Raw genomic sequence first — 22,343 nt, forward strand, 5'->3', positions numbered from 1 at the left:
TCGCCCAGACCCGTGGTGCATGAACTAGCCGCCTACAGCTTTCAGGAAAAACCTGCAGGGACAGTCGAAACCACGCAAAGCTCAACGATGTTGGTCGGCTATGTACCTGCTTCCCTGCTGAGCAGACGCATTTCCGTCTTCCCGTCAGCAGGGACACAGAAGTAATTGTTTGTAGCCTTCGCTGTGGCTTACCACTGGTTCTCATCACCATATGCTGTTCCACATGCACAAATCCCTGATCAGAACAGAGAAGGTTAATAGATAGGAAAAGACCTGTATTATCACTGATATCGTTACTGTAATTAGCATCAAGCATAAAATTCTGTGGAAGTATAGTTTATAGTTGTGATTAATACAATTTATGGAACAAAATTAGAGGTAATAATCCGGTAACAGACTGATACCTTTCTATCAAACTTGATGAAACTGTAATCATATATGGAAATAACTGCCACGTTATAATGTAGAAGAAAATACAAAATCACATAAAAAGACAATAATAGTACTGAAGTCCTTCTGTGTAGTAAAATCGCTTCAATTATAAAATCCTTTTATACTTAGGCACTACCGGTTTCACAGCTCTTGCAGCTGCAACTTCAGGTGCAAATGTGTATATAAGTGGAAAAACTATCACGTAGACAAATAATCCCAAATACAATGTGAAAACATAATGGAAAAGGTACTTACTGGATTCCAATCGTGACATACATATTACGATAAGACTCAACGTTCATAGTCAGTACTATCCAACAGATTATCCGCAAGAAAAGTAATGCGATATGATGGAGAAAAAAAATGGTTCAAATGGCTATGAGCACTATCGGACTTAACATCTGAGGTCATCAGTCCGCTACAACTTAGAACTACTTAAACCGAACTGACCTAAGGACATCACACACATCCATGCCCGAGGCAGGATTCGAACTTGCGAGCGTAGCGGTTGCACGGTTCCAGACTGAAGCGCCTAGAACCGCTCGGCCACACTGGCCGACCGCGAAATAAAAAAAAAAGAGAGAAAAGAACAGAAGTTGTATAGGTTATGGTTTATAGGTAAAATTAAAAATGAAAACTTAAAAGTTGAAACGTCCGGCTGAACCTGAAGATTGTTGACTTAATGATTATATGACAACTTGCAGATACCTGAAGATGCAGCTGCAACTACTTTGAAACTGGTAGAGCCTAAGAATAAAACGATTTTATTTCTGAAGTGGTTTTATTTCTCAACTTGATTTATCGTAGCCGTGGCTTCCCAGTCCACAAAGTTTTTTGTACACTGAAGTTGGAGGTAGTGGGAGTGTGATCACCATGGATGGTAATGCATACTCTGCCACGTGCTCCCTTACTGCCCACAGGTGGCTAAGACGTTGTGGGAGGGCGTTCGATTTCTCCGCGAGCGATGTTGACAACTACTGCATGGTCTTTGGTGCATGTGGACTGCTGCAATGTGTCCCTTCAACGCATCCCGTATGTGCTCAGTGTTACTTAAATCGGGGAAACGGGCGGTCCAGTCCATTTGCCGAATATCCTTTCTTTCGAAGCGCTCCTTCACCTGTACTGTTCGATGCGATCGCAGGTGTCATCCAAAATGTAGTCAGGGCCTAATGGATCCCTGAAACGACGCACGTGGGCAAGCAGTACTGTGTCACGATAGTGTTGACTGGTGACTGTACCGTATTCAAGGATTTGGAGGTTGGTACTCTCATGCAACATTTCGCTTGCACCCTCTATAACTGAAAGCCCAACAAAACGATCATGCTCGACTATCTTCTGGGTGCTGTACGTGTTCTCCCCTCTCACCCATCTCTGTGTGATATGTCTTCTGACATGACTTTGTACCCTGGCGAAAGGGCGCCATAAATTCTTGTGGCCAATGGTGTTCACATTTCCGTATATTAAATTTCAATTGACTATTTTTTATAAACGCAGCAAAAAAAGTTCTGCACCACCCTAGTTTCCAGAACTCCTGAAAATAGACGTTGACTGTATTGTATCACAGCCACAGTCCCTTTGACTGTTCAGAGATGTCATTAAATCCGCCTAAACATGTAAACAACCATGCATGAGCATGAGCATCAGTTGGAGTCATTCCACCAAGAAGGAGGTACACGGCTAGTGTTGTCTGTAGTTCAACCATGCGTAGACGGTCCGCATTGTTGCTGTGTGGCAGGAAGGGCTCTCAAGGAGGAAGTGTCCAGGTGTCTCGGAGTGCACCAAAGCGAGTTTGTTCGGACATGGAGGAGATACAGAGAGACAGGAACTGTCGATGAATTGCCTCGCTCAGGCCGCCCAAGGGCTACTACTGCAGTGGATGACCGCTACCTACGGATTATGACTCGGAGGAACCCTGACAGTAACGCCACCATGTTGAATAATGCTTTTCGTGCAGCGACAGGACGTCGTGTTACTACTCAAACTGTGCGCAGTAGGCTGCATGATGCGCAATTTCACTCCAGAAACCCATGGCAAGGTCCATCTTCGCAACAACGACGCCATGTAGCGCGGTACAGATGGGCCCAACTACATGCCGAATGGACGGCTCAGGATTGGCATAACGTTCTCTTCACCAATGAGTGTCGCATATTCCTTCAACCAGACAATCGTCGGAGACGTGTTTGGAGGCAACCCAGTCAGGCTGAACGCCTTAGACACACTATCCAGCGAGTGCAGTAAAGTAGAGGTTCCCTGCTGTTTTGAGGGGGGGGGGGGGCATTATGAGGGCCCGACGTACACCCCTGGTGGTCATGGAAGACGCCGTAAGGGCTGTACGATACGTGAATGCCATCCTCCGACTGACAGTGCAACCGTATCGGCAGCATATTGGCGAGGCATTAGTCTTAATGGGCGACAATTCGCGCATCCGTCGTGCACATCTTGTGAATGACTTCCTTCAGGATAACGACATCGCTCGACTAGAGTGGCCAGCATGTTCTCCAGACATGAACCCTGTAGAACGTGCCTGGGATAGATTGAAAGGGGCTGTTTATGGACGACGTGATCCACCAACGAATCTGAGGAATCTATGGCGAATCGTCGTTGAGGACAATCTGGACCAACAGTGCCTTCATGAACTTGCAGGTAGTCTGCCACGACGAATACAGGCATGCATCAATGTAGGAGGTCGTGGTACTAGGTATTAGAGGTACCGGTGTGTACAGAAATCTAAAGTTCTCGCTGTATGGTGGTACAACACGAAATATGTGGTTTTCATGAGCAATAAAGAGGGCGGAACTGATGTCTATGTTGATCTCTATTCCAATTTTCTGTACAGGTTCCGGAACTCTCTGAACCGAGGTGATGCAAAACTAAACTTTTTTTGATGCATGTATATTCTGGAGAGAGTGCACATGCCGGTTATTTGTGTTGTACCCTGCCTAGTTGTCAAAGATGGGGTGTCTAGGAAACCTGCTTCTCAGATCGCTAGACAACAATTCAAGAAAATCTTATTAGTGAATTTTATTTCAGAAAATAAATAAGAATACTTAACTTGAAAAATACAGAGATATCGCAAGCAATGGGCGACATGCAAATAAGTAATCTCTTCAGTATAGACAGTGCTACATAGTAGAAGTTATATGACTAGTCTTGATCCTATTCTTGAACTAGCTGTTGTAGAACTCTTAGAACTGGGCCACGGCCAGCGGCGCGGCACTTATGTCCTCTTCGTGTAAAGGGCGCTGCCGTTGCATTGTCGTCTTAGAGAGGGGTTGGTCAGCGTGCAATTGGCTGACGTCTTCTTCACAGCCCTCTCTGCTCTAACGTTCCCGACCGGCGTCCCGGCGCTTGACTTTACGCCAGAACAGTTTCAGCTCGTGCTTTATCTCCCTTACGTACTGTGTGGCTGAGAGGTTGTCCAGTGGTACAACAGACCAAATCTGGAAACTTAGATGTTCCTTTACTAGTGTATTATTCTGCCATCATCATGAGTAGCTAATATACAGAACTTTATGTGTGAGGTAATAAGCAAGGTTTAATAAAAAAAAAAAGAAGTTCGTGTGATCACGTCATGACAAAATTTAACATCCGAAGTGTCAGCTAATATTGCAGGTAAGTTTTGTCATGGTGCCTACATATAGTAGGTCGATGCAGCTGTCTGTGTGCTACTGGATCATATCTCCAATTATGAAATAATAGCGCCATCTTGACATACCACGTGTTGACTGACTGCATCCAGAAGGGAGAACTCAAATATTTTCTTGTTCGGAGTGTTCAGTTTTAATTTTGCTGTCGGTAACAGGGCGCGTGATGGATCTTTGAATGACATGCAGCTGCTTATATTTCCTGGTGATGTCTTCAGTTAGTCAGCGTCTCCCATCCATTTTACTGTCATGTTTACTACAACGTGGGATCATGCATCTCCATGAGTATATTGTACTATTGCATCAGCAAAAGGAGAGACTTCCTAGAATCCATGAAAATTCTGGTTGATACGATGACATGTTGACCACGTAAAACAAAAGAGGAACAATGAAACCTTCATCCTACTGTTTTGTAGAGCAGTAATGGGTACACACCTAATTTCGTGAGATGACATACTCATTACGTCGTCACCTAACAGCGACAGTATGGCTTGGCGATAACAAATCAAAAGTAGGTAATCAAAATTTCGAACGCAGATGATTAGCACAAGCATTACAATTCAATGTATTTTTCATGGTTCAAATGGCTCTGAGCACTATGGGACTTAACATCTGAGGTCATCAGTCCCCTAGAACATAAAACTACTTAAACCTAACTAACTTAAGGACATCACTCATCCATGCTCGAGGCAGGATTCAAACCTGCGACCGTAGCGGGCGCGCGGATCCAGACTGAAGAGCCTAGAACCGCTCGGCCACACCGGCTGGCTAATGCATTTTTCATCTGACTGGGCCACTTATTTCCAACCACCCGTCAACTCATTAACCTGTGCGTCATTAACAAGGCAACATTCTGAAAGGAGGCACTTCAATACACCATGAAATTTCATATTTTCATATGGCGTCTGTTAATATAGTGTCAATCTGGTAAGCTGTCGTATCGATAAGCATTTGACTATATCCAAGCACGTTTCGACATATATATATATATATATATATATATATATATATATATATATATATATATATATACAGGGTGTTTCAAAAATGACCGGTGTATTTGAAACGGCAATAAAAACAAAACGAGCAGCGATAGAAATACACCGTTTGTTGCAATATGCTTGGGACAACAGTACATTTTCAGGCAGACAAACTTTCGAAATTACAGTAGTTACAATTGTCAACAACAGAGGGCGCTGCGGTCTGGGAAACTCTATAGCACGATATTTTCCACATATCCACCATGCGTAGCAATAATATGGCGTAGTCTCTGAATGAAATTACCGGAAACCTTTGACAACGTGTCTGGCGGAATGGCTTCACATGCAGATGAGATGTACTGCTTCAGCTGTTCAATTGTTTCTGGATTCTGGCGGTACACCTGGTCTTTCAAGTGTCCCCACAGAAAAAAGTCACAGGGGTTCATGTCTGGCGAATAGGGAGGCCAATCCACGCCGCCTCCTGTATGTTTCGGATAGCCCAAAGCAATCACACGATCATCGAAATATTCATTCAGGAAATTAAAGACGTCGGCCGTGCGATGTGGCCGGGCACCATCTTGCATAAACCACGAGGTGTTCGCAGTGTCGTCTAAGGCAGTTTGTACCGTCACAAATTCACGAAGAATGTCCAGATAGCGTGATGCAATAATCATTTCTGATCTGAAAAATGGGCCAATGATTCCTTTGGAAGAAATGGCGGCCCAGACCAGTGCTTTTTGAGGATGTGGGGACGATGGGACTGCAACATGGGGCTTTTCGGTTCCCCATATGCGCCAGTTCTGTTTATTGACGAAGCCGTCCAGGTAAAAATAAGCTTCGTCAATAAACCAAATGCTGCCCATATGCATATCGCCGTCATCAAACCTGTGCACTATATCGTTAGCGAATGTCTCTCGTGCAGCAATGGTAGCGGCGCTGAGGGGTTGCCGCGTTTGAATTTTGTATGGATAGAGATGTAAACTCTGGCGCATGAGACGATACGTGGACGTTGGCGTCATTTGGACTGCAGCTGCAACACGGCGAACGGAAACCCGAGGCCGCTGTTGGATCACCTTCTGCACTAGCTGCGCGTTGCCCTCTGTGGTTGCCGTACGCGGTCGCCCTACCTTTCCAGCACGTTCATCCGTCACGTTCCCAGTCCGTTGAAATTTTTCAAACAGATCCTTTATTGTATCGCTTTTCGGTCCTTTGGTTACATTTAACCTCCGTTGGAAACTTCGTCTTGTTGCAACAACACTGTGTTCTAGGCGGTGGAATTCCAACACCAGAAAAATCCTCTGTTCTAAGGAATAAACCATGTTGTCCACAGCACACTTGCACGTTGTGAACAGCACACGCTTACAGCAGAAAGACGACGTACAGAATGGCGCATCCACAGACTGCGTTGTCTTCTATATCTTTCACATCACTTGCAGCGCCATCTGTTGTTGAAAATTGTAACTACTGTAATTTCGAAAGTTTGTGCGCCCGAAAATGTACTGTTGTCCCAAGCATATTGCACCAAACGGTGTATTTCTATCGCTGCTCGTTTAGTTTTTATTGCCGTTTCAAATGTACCGGTCATTTTTGAAACACCCTATATATATATATATATATATATATATATATATATATATATATATACTGCGTTTTTTTAATAGGATGGTTCGCCGGAAAATCTAATCAGTCACGCGGCCTCGAGATACACATCAAGCCGTAAGAAAAGTACAGTAACACCTTACTTTGGATAGCAGAGCTGAATGAAACGGGGAGCAATATGGGCTAGGCGACATAGACACAAAAATAAGAAAACCACTCTCTTTAACAATTTCAATATTATGCACGCGTTCTCTCCAACTGAGTGGCAACAGAAGTATTAGAACATAGTATGTCTGATGCAACAAACTTACAACAGCCTCTTCCGGCTCAGCGCTGACTGCCCGCACAACTCACAATTAGATGCACTTGGAACGGGTTACGGTGCGTTCGTCGCAGCGCGTGATACTGCAGGTCTTACGAGTGCCAGCAGCCGTCTCCGGCGGGGAGCGAGTAACCATTTCAGACGAGTTGAATAATTCTTAACTGCGCGTTTAAGTTCATGGAAGCTCTCGATAGCACACGACTAAGTTAAGACCTGTGGCCGCTCGGTTAGAGGCGCCATGTCACGGATTGCGCAGGTCCTCCCGCCGGAGGTTCGAGTCCTCAAGTGTGCAAATGTTTGTGAAATCTTATGGGAATTAACTGATAAGGTCATCAGTCCTTAACCTTACACACTACTTAATCTAATTTATCCTAAGGACAATCACACACACCCCTGCCCGAGGGAGGACTCGAACCTCCGCCGGGACCAGCCGCACAGTCCATGACTGCAGCGCCTCAGACCGCTCGGCTAATGCCGCCTGGCGGTTCGAGTCCTCCATCGGGCATGAGTGTGTGTGTTGTTCTTAGCATAAGTTAGTTTAAGTAGTATGTAAGTCTAGGGGCCGATGACCGCAGCAGTTTGGTCCCTTAGGAATTCACACACACACACACACACACACTGATTTCATGTGGGCCCAGCACGGACCCGAGAGTTCGTGAAGTATGGCGGACAATGCGACTACCGTGACGTCACAAGTTCGTTGCGGGGCCCGTATTTGTCGTGCGACCCGTACGTAACACCACTCAGCACCGACTGACTCACAGTAACATCTACTAAAAGGCGAACTCACATTCGACCACAACAGGGTGACTGCTTCAGTAGACATGCCTGATCACCACTGCCACCTTTCAACTGCATCTTCTTCCCTCATTCAGATTCGAGATGCTCACGTGGTACACCACTCCCAAGCCATTCGTTGGCTGAGCTACTCTCTCAAGTGAAACATAAGTACTTCCGATGTGGCAGAGAGGTGTCGAAATCTACCAACGAGCGATTGGAATATTCAGGATTATTCTTATTAACACTTAAAAAAACCGCGAAGCGATGCAGATGAAGTTGAGACAAGTAATTTAATACAAAACACATGGGGCCAGAAATATGGGGAAATACGAGGGCAGTTCAATAAGTAATGCAACACATTTTTTTTCTGAATCAGGGGTTGTTTTATTCAGCATTGAAATACACCAGGTTATTCCCCAATCTTTTAGCTACACAACACTATTTTTCAACGTAATCTCCATTCAATGCTACGGCCTTACGCCACGTTGAAATGAGGGCCTGTATGCCTGCACGGTACCATTCCACTGGTCGATGTCGGAGTCAACGTCGTACTGCATCAATAACTTCTTCATCATCCGCGTAGTGCCTCCCACGGATTGCGTCCTTCATTGGGCCAAACATATGGAAATCCGACGGTGCGAGATCGGGGCTGTAGGGTGCATGAGGAAGAACAGTCCACTGAAGTTTTGTGAGCTCCTCTCGGGTGCGAAAACTTGTGTGAGGTCTTGCGTTGTCATCAAGAAGGAGAAGTTCGTTCAGATTTTTGTGCCTACGAACACGCTGAAGTCGTTTCTTCAATTTCTGAAGAGTAGCACAATACACTTCAGAGGTGATCGTTTGACCATGGGGAAGGACATCGAACAGAATAACCCCTTCAGCGTCCCAGAAGACTATAACCATGACTTTACCAGCTGAGGGTATGGCTTTAAACTTTTTCTTGGTAGAGGAGTGGGTGTGGCGCCACTCCATTGATTGCCGTTTTGTTTCAGGTTCGAAGTGATGAACCCATGTTTCATCGCCTGTAACAATTTTTGACAAGGAATTGTCACCCTCAGCCACATGACGAGCAAGTAATTCCGCACAGATGGTTCTCCTTTGCTCTTTATGGTGTTTGGTTAGACAACGAGGGACCCAGCGGGAACAAACCTTTGAATATCCCAACTGGTGAACAATTGTGACAGCACTACCAACAGAGATGTCAAGTTGAGCACTGAGTTGTTTGATGGTGATCCGTCGATCATCTCGAACGAGTGTGTTCGCACGCTCCGCAATTGCAGGAGTCACAGCTGTGCACGGCCGGCCCGCACGCGGGAGATCAGACAGTCTTGCTTGACCTTGCGGCGATGATGACACACGCTTTGCCCAACGACTCACCGTGCTTTTGTCCACTGCCAGATCACCGTAGACATTCTGCAAGCGCCTATGAATATCTGAGATGCCCTGGTTTTCCGCCAAAAGAAACTCGATCACTGCCCGTTGTTTGCAACGCACATCCGTTACAGACGCCATTTTAACAGCTCCGTACAGCGCTGCCACCTGTCGGAAGTCACTGAAACTATACAAGACGAAGCGGGAATGTTTGAAAATATTCCACAAGAAATTTCCGGTTTTTTCGACCAAAATTGGCCGAGAAAAGAAATGTGTTGCATTACTTATTGAACTGCCCTCGTACCTCTAAAGTGGATCACAAATGGTGAACGTAAGACGTCACCAGTTGACTTACCTCGCCACAGGTGCAGTGGTTGAGCCTATCCGCCTGTCGCACCGGATCATCGCAACCCAAGTCAAGTATTCACGTGGGTGTGGTTCCAAGCCTCGCGGTACGTGCACCCTTAGCGCGTGAGCCTCAGGGTTCGAGCTTTGCATCCGGTAGGCCGGTAGGCAGTTCCTTATTTTTTTTTTTTTCACTGCGTTAGACAATTGTGTGTTTACATCGAGATAAGATTTATTATTTTATTTACCGGTCTCGAGGTCTCCGCTAGCCTATTGCAATATACAATACAACAAAAACCTACCATATTGCGTCACAAGTAAATGCGTATAAGCATGCGTCGTTACCAGTAAATGATCTACCTTTCCTTTACTAAACAAAGTCTGTAAACCCTGACGAGGATAGGGCTGACAAGCTCAACCCTGGCACGTGCGACGAGGTACGTCATGTGGTGATGCAGCGTGTTCAACATTTGCGATCCACTTTCGGGGTATTTTCCGACATTTGAGTCCCAGAGTGTCTTGTATTAAATTACTTGTCTCTGTGTCATCTACGTCGCTTTGGGTTTTTTTAACGTTGATGAGAATCACCCTGTATAGTAAAGAGCTCTTCCGTAATCGGTACAAAAAATACGGGATCCAAATGAAGGGTGACTGAATCAACAGACAACTTTCAATTTTACCAGTAACGTGTTTTTACCGTTCTGCATCGCTTATTTCTATTTCTACTCACATTACCCTATGTCCTGCAAAGCGCCACCTCCTATGGTTGTTGTGTAGAAGGAGAAGGGTAGCTTGCATTATCTACGACGATTTATTGGTGATGATATCTTCATTGTCGTCAATATTTTCTGAAGTCTCAGATGCACGCTGACAGTCCTGTCGAAACGAATATCACAGACAGACTGGAGGAAAACTGCAGATAATTTACGTCATTCTCGTCCTTAAACACACTGATATGAATAAATTTGCATTCGTAATACTTAACAAAAAGGCTATGAAAAAACTTTTTCAAAAACGGTTCACAGACTATACAGCTCATGTTCCTGACTTTTCCGAATCCGATAACCATACAAGAGAATACAAGAAAAATGTTTATTCCCTCACTGCTCGGTAAGTTCTATTTCTGTCACACCAATTTTTTACAGCTACTCCTTTTTCAGAATGCAAATGGCCATTCGACTGAAGAACGCGAGCTATACCTCGACTCAGCGGAACAGTAAAGCAGGGTACGGCTGTTGCACCATCGGTAGCCGCCTCTGATGGCTCGTGGGGGCGTATAATCCGTGTATGCTGGCGGTGCGCCGCACGCCCTGTCAAAATCTGTCTATTTTATGAATACTTCTGGTCCTGAAACTTTGGAAAATAATTAGCAGAGGGACAGGGAACAGCAGTGAGTTGAACACGACTACGACTAACTGCGACCTACGGCAGAAAATGAGCTCAAACAGGTGGTCTACGTGCACGGGGTGACAGCCCTCTTGTGGTCTGACGCCGCCAGCCAGCGTGGAGGGGAAAGCGTTCAGCGGCAGGAGGCGAGAGACGGGAGCGCGTTCAGTTTGAGGGAGGGGGTGCTACTTGACGTCACCGCTGGTGAGCGGTGAAGGCACCGAACCGCTCGCTGCTACCTGCAAGAACGCTTCCACACGTAGGTTTCACTTATTCCTGATACGTTCCCTAAGATGTTTGCAATTTTTCTTTTTAACTGGAGATGTTTGTAGTAATATAAAACACGATGTAGGGATAAACCTGAGAATTTTTAGCGTTTTTGTTCCAATTCAAAACATACAGTGGAAGTAAATGCAAATTTGAAACACTTGGTAGAAAAACTGTTTTACATGAGAATTCTTCAAGAAAAATTAGAAGTAGTTAGAAAAGGTAAGCCGAAGCCACGATTACCTAATCTAGTTTCACAGCGTAATGACAAAGAACAACGTTACACTAGACATTTTTCTGTTTTTCAGTACGAAAGTTTTGATTGGTTGACGGGTTGTCCCGAGTCAAATGCACTCTTCTGTTGGCCATGTTTGCTATTTTCCAGAGAAAAGCCGGCCGGGATGGCCGTGCGGTTCTAGGCGCTACAATCTGGAACCGAGAGACCGCTACGGTCGCAGGTTCGAATCCTCCCTCGGGCATGGATGTGTGTGATGTCCTTAGGTTAGTTAGGTTTAATTAGTTCTAAGTTCTAGGCGACTGATGACCTCAGAAGTTAAGTCTCATAGTGCCCAGAGCCATTTGAACCATCTGAACCAGAGAAAAATTTGCGTGGAATAAACACGGTTTCTCTGCTTTAAATCACTTGTCAGTCGGGTAACAAAGACATTCGAAATCACATTCAGTCATTTTTGGAGTTAAATGGTTTCTGGTTTTAACGAGCAGCACCGAAGTAATAGCCAGCACAGCGAACAAGTTAAAAGCAACAGGGAGAATTTGAAAAGACTCATTGATGCAGCGTGTTATTTTGGTAAACAAGAGCTCCCATTTCGAGGAGATAATGAGTCAGATGCTTTATTAAAGAAGATTATTATCTGGGATTTCTAAATATTTTGAAAAACTATGACCCTTGTTAGAGGCGCATTAGAGTATATCTACAATATTTCCAGAAACTTCCACAAATCTACAAAATGGCGTTATTGGCTCTGAGCACTATGGAACTTAACATATGAGGTCATCAGTCCCTAGAACTTAGAACTACTTAAACCAAACTAACCTAAGGACATCACACACAGCCATGCCCGAGACAGGATTCGAACCAGCGACCTTAGCGTTCGCGTGGTTCCAGACTGAAGCGCCTAGAATCGCTCGGTCACACCGGTTGGCCAAATTGGCGCTATTAAAGCTATTTCTGAGGTAGTCAACAAATCTTTGAAACTGGAAATAAATTCAGCAGATTTGTAGCCATAATGCTTCGCGAAACTTTTGACATACTCGGTAAATCGTGACCCTCAACCATTCGGCGTTATGTACATAAGGGAAACGTGAACGAAATTTTTGTTGGTTTCACTGATGTCAGTGCGGACAGAATCGCTAAGGTTTGTTTGCTCGTGTTGAACGCATAGTTGATGAATTTGCCAATGCAGACAGGTCGGTTGGCCAGATGTATGACGAAGCGTTAGTAATGAGTGTTCGATCGTAATAAGGCCCTGCAGAGTATATCCCTGCATATCCGAAAAAACTCTTCATTCACACCTACGTCAACGTATTAAGTTTAGTTTTCCCACAAAGCTTCTCTAATATAAAAGAACGTAAAATATTTTTGCAAACTCTGAGTGGTATTTCTTCACTTTTTAATGTTTGAAAAGAAACTGCGCATTACAGGAATCTGTTCAGATTAAGTGGCCATCACTTGCCCCAATTAGATTCAACTTCACATCCAAATTGGTCCGTGCAAATAAGGAACACAGAGTACGACTGATAAAAAGCTTCGATACTGTTCTGGATAACATTTGTACCTGGGACAGCGGTCTCAGGTTATCTTGATTTTTCTGAACAATTTTCAGTCAGTTTTTTGTGGAAATATTTTATTGGCTATTCAGTTACACAAAAAAAACTGAAGCGCCAAAGAAACTGGTATAGGCATGCGTATTCAAATACGGAGATATGTAAACAGACAGAATACGACACTAAGGTCGGCAACGCCTATATAAGACAGCAACTGTCTGGCGCAGTTGTTAGATCGGTTACTGCTGCTATAATGGCAGGTTATCAAGATTTAAGTGAGTTTTAACGTGGTGTTACAGCCGGCGCACGAGCAATGGGACACAGCATCTCCGACGTAGCGATGAAGTGGGCACTTTCCCGTACGTCCCTTTCACGAGTGTTCATTAAATATCAGTAATCCGGTAAAACATCAAATCTCCAACATCGCTGCGGCCGGAAAAAGATTCTACAAGAACGGTACCAACGACGACTCAACGTTCAACGTGACAGAAGTGCAACCCTTGCGCAAACTGCTGCAGATTTGAATGTTGGGCAATCAACAAGTATCAGCGTACAAATCATTCAACGAAACGTCATCGATATGGGCTTTCGGAGTCGAAGGCTAACTCGTGTACCTTTGATGACTCCACGACACAAAGTTTTACACCTCTTCTGGGACTGTCAGCACCGACATTGGACTGTTGATGACTGGAAACATGTTGCTTGGTCGGACGAGTCTTGTTTGCAGTTGTATCGAGCGGATGGACGTGTATGGGTATGGAGACAACCTCATGAACACTGCGTATCAGCAGGGGACTGTTCTAGCTGGTGGAGGCTCTTTAATGGTGTGGGGCATGTGTGGTTGGAGTGATATGGGACCCCAGCTACGTCAGATGGGTGACACATACGTAACCACCCTGTCTGATCACCTGCATCCATTCTTGTCCATTGTGTGTTTCCGACGGACTTGCGCAATTCCAGCAGAACAATGCGACACCCCACAGGTCCATAATTGTTACAGAGTAGCTCCAGGAACAATCTTCTGAGTTGAAACACTTCCGCTGGCCACCAAAATCCCCAGACATTAATCTGGGATGCCTTCCAACGTGCTGTTCAGAAGAGATCTGCAGCCCCTCGTACTCTTACGGATGTATGGAGAGCCCTACAGAATTCATGGTGTCAGTTCCCTCTGGCAGTACTTCAGACATTAGTCGAGACCATGCCACGTCGTGTTGCAGCAGTCCTGCGTGCTCACGGTGGCTCTGCATCACATTAAGCAGCTCTAGCAGTTTCTTTGGCTCTTCAATGTGTAACATACTGCTAACGAAAAACTGTGTCGTGTATCGCAGCAATAAGTTTCAGGATATTACGAAACAGCTGCAATTTCTACATCTACATATCTACATCTACCTATATACTCCGCTAGGCACCAATCCGTGTGTCGCGAAAGGCACAATTTGCGCCATAGTCATATTCTCCCCCCCCCCCCCCACTCCCCTCTGTTCCACTCGTGGGTCGCGCAAGGGAAAACGACTGTCTGAACACCTCAGCACGAGCTCAAATTTTCCTTATCTTTGAATGGTGAGCACTTTTGCTTTTTTTTTGGGGGGGGGGGATTCACATGTGGCCCAAAACCTTGAAACAGATCGTAAACTAAGAGTGAAAAAGCAGCATACCAGCGCTGGTTCCTGTCGAAAGAAAGCTAATGTCAGCGCATTTCACTGATAAGATGAGGACAACTGGTGTCAGGTTATCTACTGGGCTCCTTACTTCCCCCATTCGATGTTTCCTGGGGAACCACAGGGAGCTGATCAAGGTCACACAGGAGAATCACACAGGCGACTGTGTCATGTGGCATAAAAATGAAGAGAAACCCCACCCCAACCGATGTCTACCAGTGAGGACCACACACACCATCCTCCTTTTTCTTATCATCTTTTATATATGGGACATTTGAGTGGGAGAGGTTACTTAGGAAATGGACAGCGTAGGGAGGCGAAGTGTCTATTTGTTAATAACAAATTACATTAAGTCACTTCAGTTGACTTCTATTTGTTAAAATCAATATTAGGTGACATCATCAGAGACCACACTCAGACAGATAATATATAAGAAGGTTCAGTTTCACGTACTTTCCTCAATGTTACGAATTTTTACCGGGTTTTCCACAGTTTTACGTATTTTGTCCAATTACGCAAGAAGCTTCCCAACGTCACTGTCGACGTCACGACGTTCTGAGGCAATCACGATGTAGAATTAGACATCACTGATACTGAGGCACAGCTTCCCAACTCGGACGCTCTGGAGATGGACACCACAGGGACAGGCCGCGTCTGTTTGTTAATAACAAATTAAATCACTTGAGGTCTATTTCACTAATATTTCGAGGTACCAGCAGACGTCACACTCAGTCGATAACATGTAAGTATTCTTAGTCTTAGTATTTTCCACAATTTTGCGTATTGTACGCAATTCTGTGAGTTAACTGTTACCAATGAGTCGTATCGTGTGATGACGTCGCGATACAGCGTCGCGTCGCTGCGCGTGACGACGTCGCGTTGCTTGTCATCGACGTCGTGATGTTGTCAGTTTTGGTCTCGATTTATGTATCATTGGCAAGCCACCACTTCATTACTACTATGTGACGTCATAGTGTTACAAACGAACACGCTGTTATAACTAGTAACACCATAGAGACTTCTATAAGCTAAGAATAATGTGTAAAAAACACCACACTACATTCCTAGAGCATGTGACGTCACAATAAAGTTCTGGTGCCTCCGGCCAAAGAAATTATTTGTAGCACACCTGTATACAGAGTCGCCCAGTATCTGCGACAATCCCAAAGAAATTCGTGTCACCTCCTGGACGGTAGGCTACCCCACTCAGCCTCTGACGTGTAGGTGTGTGCCGCGGACACAGTGTCCATCAGTTGCCGAGAATGTTGCGATTGGTGCCTAGCATTGCCGGTATATCAGTTCTGACCGAGAGACCTGGCGCTCGGGGTAATATGGCGAACAGGTCCCAAGTTGTAGGTGGAAATATACGTTATGGAACTTCCCGTATGATCGTGGTCACTGAGACGCGAAGGGGAGAGATACACATGTCTCTCTAACTCTACGACAGAACATCTCTTATGAAGTGGTAGAGAAATTTATACAAAGTATGTGATTTCATCTCCGACCTAGTAGTAGTAGCTGTCACAAATAGCCGAGAGATCTCGCAATTGCGATAATAATAGGGAGAGGACGTCCCCCCACGCAAAAACCTGTCCTAACTTGTCGACACTTTCGTGGATAATCGCTGCTAACAGTTTAAGCACCGAGCACTCCCCCTCCTCTCCCCGCTCCTCTATAATTTCGCTATCGAACACCTAGACACAGCAGCCTTAAATCGTAGACACTGTAAGTAGGCTGTTTATGTTTTCTTATTGGCAACGTTACGTAGCGCTCTATATGAAAATCACTGGCTGTGCTGTGTGCAGTCTGTGGCTAGTTTCCATTGTTGTCTGCCATTGTAGTGTTGGGCAGCGGCAGCTGGATGTGAACAGCGCGTAGCGTTGCGCAGTTAGAGGTGAGCCGCCAGCAGTGGTGGATGTGAGGAGAGAGATGGCGGAGTTTTGAAATTACATATATTATGAGTTTTGATGATATTAAGGTAAATACAGTGTTTGTTCTCTATTAAAATCTTTCATTTGCTAACTATGCCTATCAGTAGATAGTGCCTTCAATAGTTTGAATCTTTTATTTAGCTGGCAGTAGTGGCGCTCGCTGTATTGCAGTAGTTCGAGTAACGCTGTATTGCAGTAGTTCGAGTAACGAAGATTTTTGTGAGGTAAGTGATTTGTGAAAGGTATAGGTTAAAGTTAGTCAGGGCCATTGTTTTGTAGGGATTATTGAAAGTCAGATTGCGTTGCGCTAAAAATATTGTGTGTCAGTTTAACCACAGTCTTGTACAATTGTTCTATGGGGACGTTTCAACACCTACACTCTCACCAGAGTAAATCACCGAACTTCTTTCCGGCTAACCATTGCTAACAGTTTAAGCACCAAGCACATCTCCCTCCACCATCCTCTCTCTCTGGACAAACCATAAACATACTCTCCACCTCCTCCCTCCAACGGTCATAGTTTTGAAGCTAGCGTGGCTGACTCAACTTTCAGGTAGGCGGTCTCCCTGGTGGAATAAAGAGCCGTAACAAAATAAACCCTGGAAATACATGCGACATTACTATAAGCTTCTTATACTAACCACGGGGAAATCCGAGTGTGCTACGTAATTTCGACTGATGCATAGGATTCCTAAGGCACACGCAGAACAGTCAGCACACTGCTCAATTTGTTACGAAAACTTATCTGTGCGTTAATACTGAGTATCCCTCAAACGTGAGCAGGACTGGTACAATGGACATATACCCCCAACTATGAGTGATCCATGCATGATACATCGGGGAAAAAAAATACAATTCTAGGACCACGTCGACGGTAAGATAGATTTGCCAGACATGTAACACTAACAATATTACTTCACTATAAGACTCGGAAATAGATGCGGAAACAGTCATATACGACATCGCCACACTTAAACGAGATAGAGATATGGCCACAGTGTAGAAGAAAAAATAAACACTTCCTAAGTACGAAGTCACTGACTTGCAGAGGTGACGATACTATAAAATGTGACATTAGAGACCGAGCACCGTCCATCGATTCTCCGTATCCAATTACCAACACCATACAAAAATGCCAACAACACACGCACAATGATAGACGGAAAAAACGGGCCGTACATACCTGATAACAGTGCACTCAGATCGGTATTCATGATGAGAAGATACATTTCCGTGTCAGCCAAGGACCACGACTCCTGCAGAAGACACTGTGAGCCTCCAGACAACCCAGGGAATACTGACCAAACATCAACCGTACAACACATTCCTGTATATGTGTCCGCATGTCGTGGGGAAGAGCCATCTCATTGGTTCTAAGCAACCGAGGTAAAAATCATGTGGTAACTGAGAGACAGGTGGAATCACCGACCTGTGGGCAAGTCTAATTATTAGCAACAAGTGTGAACGCCTTCGCCTTGTAACTAGTGCTGCGTCTTATGCTCCAGCGACCACTGGAAAGAAACAGCATCCGTGGACCGTCCACGAGCTGAAGGTATCAGAGGAAGCTGACGATTGATAATGTTGATAGTTTGTGCCACCTGGCGAAGACCCGTAAGAGCCAAAGGAATAATAACATGTTAATATTATGTTCCATCACACGTTCAAATGGTTCAAATGGCCCTGAGCACTATGGGACTTAACATCTGAGGTCATCAGTCCCCTAGAACTTTAAACTACTTAAACCTAACTAACTTTTTTTTTTTTTTTGGTCATCAGTCTACTGACTGGTTTGATGCGGCCCGCCACGATTTCCTTTCCTGTGCTAAACTCTTCATCTCAGAGTAGCACTTGCAACCTACGTCCTCAATTATTTGCTTGACGTATTCCGATCATGATAGAAGGTTGTATACGTGGAAGAACCCAGGAGATACTAAAAGGTATCAGATAGATTATATAATGGTAAGACAGAGATTTAGGAACCAGGTTTTAAATTGTAAGACATTTCCCGGGGCAGATGTGGACTCTGACCACAATCTATTGGTTATGACCTGTAGATTAAAACTGAAGAAACTGCAAAAAGGTGGGAATTTAAGGAGATGGGACCTGGATAAACTGAAAGAACCAGAGGTTATACAGAGTTTCAGGGAGAGCATAAGGGAACAATTGACAGGAATGGGGGAAAGAAATACAGTAGAAGAAGAATGGGTAGCTTTGAGGGATGAAGTAGTGAAGGCAGCAGAGGATCAAGTAGGTAAAAAGACGAGAGCTAGTAGAAATTCTTGGGTAACAGAAGAAATATTGAATTTAATTGATGAAAGGAGAAAATATAAAAATGCACTAAGTGAAGCAGGCAAAAAGGAATACAAACGTCTCAAAAATGTGATCGACAGGAAGTGCAAAATGGCTAAGCAGGAATGGCTAGAGGACAAATGTAAGGATGTAGAGGCTTATCTCACTAGGGGTAAGATAGATACTGCCTACAGGAAAATTAAAGAGACCTTTGGAGATAAGAGAACCACTTGTATGAACATCAAGAGCTCAGATGGAAACCCAGTTCTAAGCAAAGAAGGGAAAGCAGAAAGGTGGAAGGAGTATATAGAGGGTCTAAACAAGGGCGATGAACTTGAGGACAATATTATGGAAATGGAAGAGGATGTAGATGAAGACGAAATGGGAGATACGATACTGCGTGAAGAGTTTGACAGAGAACTGAAAGACCTGAGTCGAAACAAGGCCCCCGGAGTAGACAACATTCCATTGGAACTACTGACGGCCTTGGGAGAGACAGTCCTGACAAAACTCTACCATCTGGTGACCAAGATGTATGAAACAGGCGAAATACCCTCAGACTTCAAGAAGAATATAATAATTCCAATCCCAAAGAAAGCAGGTGTTGACAGATGTGAAAATTACAGAACAATCAGTTTAATAAGCCACAGCTGCAAAATACTAACACGAATTCTTTACAGACGAATGGAAAAACTGGTAGAAGCCGACCTCGGGGAAGATCAGTTTGGATTCCGTAGAAATGTTGGAACACGTGAGGCAATACTGACCTTACGACTTATCTTAGAAGAAAGATTAAGGAAAGGCAAACCTACGTTTCTAGCATTTGTAGACTTAGATAAAGCTTTTGACAATGTTGACTGGAATACTCTCTTTCAAAACCTAAAGGTGGCAGGGGTAAAATACAGGGAGCGAAAGGCTATTTACAATTTGTACAGAAACCAGATGGCAGTTATAAGAGTCGAGGGACATGAAAGGGAAGCAGTGGTTAAGAAGGGAGTAAGACAGGGTTGTAGCCTCTCCCCGATGTTATTCAATCTGTATATTGAGCAAGCAGTAAAGGAAACAAAAGAAAAATTCGGAGTAGGTATTAAAATCCATGGAGAAGAAATAAAAACGTTGAGGTTCGCCGATGACATTGTAATTCTGTCAGAGACAGCAAAGGACTTGGAAGAGCAGTTGAATGGAATGGATGGTGTCTTGAAGGGAGGATATAAGATGAACATCAACAAAAGCAAAACGAGGATAATGGAATGTAGTCGAATTAAGTCGGGTGATGTTGAGGGTATTAGATTAGGAAATGAGACACTTAAAGTAGTAAAGGAGTTTTGCTATTTGGGGAGCAAAATAACTGATGATGGTCTAAGTAGAGAGGATATAAAATGTAGACTGGCAATGGCAAGGAAAGCGTTTCTGAAGAAGAGAAATTTGTTAACATCGAGTATAGATTTAAGTGTCAGGAAGTCATTTCTGAAAGTATTTGTACGGAGTGTAGCCATGTATGGAAGTGAAACATGGACGGTAAATAGTTTGGACAAGAAGAGAATAGAAGGTTTCGAAATGTGGTGCTACAGAAGAATGCTGAAGATTAGATGGGTAGATCACATAACTAATGAGGAAGTATTGAATAGGATTGGGGAGAAGAGAAGTTTGTGGCACAACTTGACCAGAAGAAGGGATCGGTTGGTAGGACATGTTTTGAGGCATCAAGGGATCACCAATTTAGTATTGGAGGGCAGCGTGGAGGGTAAAAATCGTAGGGGGAGACCAAGAGATGAATACACTAAGCAGATTCAGAAGGCTGTAGGTTGCAGTAGGTACTGGGAGATGAAGAAGCTTGTACAGGATAGAGTAGCATGGAGAGCTGCATCAAACCAGTCTCTGGACTGAAGACCATAACAACAACAACATTCCGATCTCTGTCTTCCTCTACAGTTTTTGCCCTCTACAGCTTCCTCTAGTACCATGGAAGTCATTCCCTCATTTCTTAGCAGATGTCCTATCATCCTGTCTCTTCTCCTTATCAGTGTTTTCCACATATTCCTTTCCTCTCCGATTCTGCGTAGAACCTCCTCATTCCTTACCTTATTAGTCCACCTAATTTTCAACATTCGTCTATAGCACCACATCTCAAATGCTTCGATTCTCTTCTGTTCCGGTTTTTCCACAGTCCATCTTTCACTACCATACATGCTGTACTCCAGACGTACATCCTCAGAAATTTCTTCCTCAAATTAAGGCCGGTATTTGATATTAGTAGACTTCTCTTGGCCAGAAATGCCTTTTTTGCCATAGCGAGTCTGCTTTCGATGTCCTCCTTGCTCCGTCCGTCATTGGTTATTTTACTGCCTAGGTAGCAGAATTCCTTAACTTCATTGACTTCGTGACCATCAATCCTGATGTTAAGTTTCTCGCTGTTCTCATTTCTATTACTTCTCATTACCTTCGTCTTTCTCCGATTTACTCTCAAACCATACTGTGTACTCATTAGACTGTTCATTCCGTTCAGCAGACCATTTAAGTCTTCTTAACTAACCTAAGGACATCAAACACATCCATGCCCAAGGCAGGATTCAAACCTGCGACCGTAGCGGTCGCGCGGTTCCAGACTGAAGCGCCTAGAACCGCTCGGCCACTCCGGCCGGCCATTACACGTCTGTCAGCTGCTGCATACAGTCTTATTAACAAAGAAAGTATTATTTAGCAGCAAAAACTCTCCGTACTTGTACTGGTTACAATAATATCAGCAGACGTCGGACGTAAAAATTCTACCACGAATCGGTCTCTCACATAAACGCGATGTCGGCGATGATGAGTCATTAATCATTTAATATTGGAGCCTAATACTTCTGAGATGAACCGTAGCAGAGTATGCCTGCATAGAGCGATTTTATTGAGTCGATTGCAATAGGAAAAACGTTATGAGAGAAATATGAAGAAACCTGTATCATGTCTGCCACTGTGAGGGAGACCATTAAAAAGAAAAAACGTGTTCTGGTGACGTATGCAGTGAAAAATTACAATCGATGTATCACAAGGCAGGCCACACATTCTTTCCTACGGAGAGCAGAAAATAAGAGTTGTCACTGTACACATTCTTTGTAAATCATTATAGGTCCTGATTGCGTTTATTTTTTAAAAGCAGATACTGTATCCTATCATTACCGAATAGCCATTAAAACTACAGTCTTATACAAAATGTACACATCCAGCTAAAAGTATAAAACGTATTCGAATTTTAGGAGTCATTAACAGAAAAGACGTCACAATCAATTCCATCGGAGCTGGTGTTACTCACCTCCAATAGACAGTGGAGCAAACTGTAAATTCTGTTTGTTATAGTTTGTTCCTCCTCCAGTGTTGCAACAGTGTGCCATAAGTAGCAACTTATAGTGTGAAGGTTAGAGGAGTGTGCTTCAAAGACGGATTTTCAGTTTTCTGTACGTAAGTGAGTGTGTTCATTTTAATCGTTCTCGTCGTATTTTTAATTTATCTGACTCGCATATGAGGAGCACCATCATACATTTTAGAGACTCAGTGAGGTTTTTCAGCATCATTTT

Source organism: Schistocerca cancellata, chromosome 4 (genome assembly GCF_023864275.1).
Source record: "Schistocerca cancellata isolate TAMUIC-IGC-003103 chromosome 4, iqSchCanc2.1, whole genome shotgun sequence".
Classification (NCBI taxonomy): Eukaryota; Metazoa; Arthropoda; class Insecta; order Orthoptera; family Acrididae; genus Schistocerca; species Schistocerca cancellata.